Source organism: Puma concolor, chromosome D4, assembly GCF_028749965.1.
Source record: "Puma concolor isolate L17-30 chromosome D4, mPumCon1.1.hap2, whole genome shotgun sequence".
Lineage (NCBI taxonomy): Eukaryota > Metazoa > Chordata > Mammalia > Carnivora > Felidae > Puma > Puma concolor.
In genome coordinates, this window is record NC_141679.1 from 31,283,032 (window position 1) to 31,285,474 (window position 2,443).

The window sequence follows — 2,443 nt, forward strand, 5'->3', positions numbered from 1 at the left end:
AGGGCCTGGCACTTCAGGAAGTGTTTATGGTGTATGCTGTGTGCATTCTGCTACGTACACTGTTTCTCTGCCAAAATGTGTTTTGGTTGCTCTTTCCACTGGTCAGTCCTCTGCACAGCTCAGCCTTGTTTGCAATGGGTTTTGGACATTTAACTAGGTTTTCTTTGATTTGTCTGTTAAAATAAGCCTGGAAAAAAGGAACACTAAAACAAACCCCGATCCCCCAAAAAAAGAGGAAAGCAAAGGGAAGAAAAAAACCAGAGAACCCAAAAACTATAAGGCTGATTTCAAAGAAAAAGAAAGGAGAAGAAGAAGAAGAAGAAGAGGAAAAAGAAAAGGAAAAAGAAGGAAAAACAGAAGAAGAAAGAAGCTTGATCTGTCCCCCCCAAAAAAAGAAAAGAAAATGAAAACAAAACAAAACAAAAACAAGACTATGAGCTTGATTCCAAGAGAAAAAAGAAGAAAAAATTAAAAAAAGAATAAGGGGATGGGGGTGGGAAAGTAAGCTTGGTTCTATTTCCACTAGTACTGCAGGTGTCATTTTGAAGCAATTGATTTTAAGTGCCCTTGGTGCATGGGGGTTGCTGGCTGTGGTGGTCTTCTGGAGGAGAGGCCCACTGTGTTTGCTCAGAGTCATTCTTGCCCTAGTGAATAAGCAGTTGCAGGCACAGGGGGCGAGTTTTTTGTAAGCGGGTCCTACCTTCACTGGGGCCTGCTGTGTTGCTCTCTGAAGTCCCATCGTGGTGGTGTTGGGGAAAAATGGTGCCACCCCAATCTTTTGTCCGTGGACAGGGGATCTCACACCCCACACACTATTCAGGCAGCCCTCACAGAATAGTGACTGCCGTCAGCTCGCTCTGTGCCTCAACTCTCCTGCGTTTTTTCTTTGGTGTGCAGCTGGGATTCAAAACTTGAAGTCCTAAAAGACCAGGCACCACGCAGATCCATTCCCCTCTTCCAGAATAGAGTCTCTCCACACTGTGTCTCTATCCTCTTCATAGTGTTATCACTTTGATTGGTTTGCAAGTATTGAACCATACTTGCATCCTGGGAAAAATCCCACTTGATTGGGGTGAATGAATTTTTTAAATGTATTGTTGGACTTGGTTTGCTAGTATTTTGTTGTCGATTTTTGTATCTATGTTCATCAGAGATATTGGCCTGTAATTCTCTCTTTTTGTGTGTGTATAGTATCTTTATCTCATTGTGGTATCAAGGGTAATTATGGCTTCATAGAATGAATGCTTTCCTTCCACTCCTATTTTTTGAAATAGTTTGAGAAGTTTGCTTTAAATGTCTGGTAGAATTCAGCTGTGAAATCATCTGGTCCTGGACTTTTGTTTGTTGTGAGTTTTTTGATTACTGATTAAATCTCATTGTGATAATTGGTCTGTTCATATTTTCTATTTCTTCCTTCTTCAGCTTTGGAATGTTATACATTTCTAGGAATTTATGCATTTCTTCTAGGTTGTTCAATTTGTTGGCATATAATTTTTCATAAAATGTTCTTTTAATCCTTTGTATTTCTGTGGTGGCGATTGATATTTCTCCTCTTTTATTTTTGATTTTGTTTATATGAGTTCTCTCTCTCTTTCTTTTGGATATATCTGGCTAGAGGTTTTTCAATTTTGTTGATCTTTTCAAAGAAACAGCTCCTGATTTCATTAGAAATAGGAGAATAGAATAGAACAGAATTCTATTTTTTTTAAGTTTCTTTTTCATATTTCTGTTCTAATCTTTATTATTTCCTTTCTTCTATTGGTTTTGGGTTTCATTTGTTCTTTTTCTACCTCCTTTGGGTGTAAGGTTAGGTGGTTTATTTGAGATTTTTCTTACTTATACTCCTGTATTGCTAGAAAGTTCCCTCTTAGTACCGCTTCTCTTGCATTCCAAAGATTGTGGACTGTTGTGTTTTCATTTCCATTTGTCTCAAGTTATTTTTTTATTTTCCCTTGATTTCTTTGTTGACCCATTCATTGTTTAGTAACATGTTATTTAATCTCCCTTTATTTGTACTCTTTCCAGGTTTTTTCTTGCAGTTGATTTCTAGTTTTATAGCATTGTTGTCAAAAAGATGCATGGTATAATTTGATATTTCCTAATGTGGAGACTTGTTTGTGGACTAATATGCAATCTATTCTGGAGAATGTTCCATGTGCCCTTGAAAAGAATGTATATTCTGATGTTTTAAGGCGGAATGTTCTGAATATATCTGTTAGATCTGTGTGATTCAACAACACTGTTTCCTTGTTTATTTTCTATTTGATTGAACTATCCATCAATGTAAATTGGTGTTAAACTCCTCTACTTTTATGGTATTACTATCAATTACTTCTTTTAGGTTTGTTATTAGCTGCTTTATGTATTTGGGTCTTCCATTTGGGGTGCATAAATATTTACAAATGTTATATCTTTTTGTTGGAGTGTTCCCTCTATGATTATA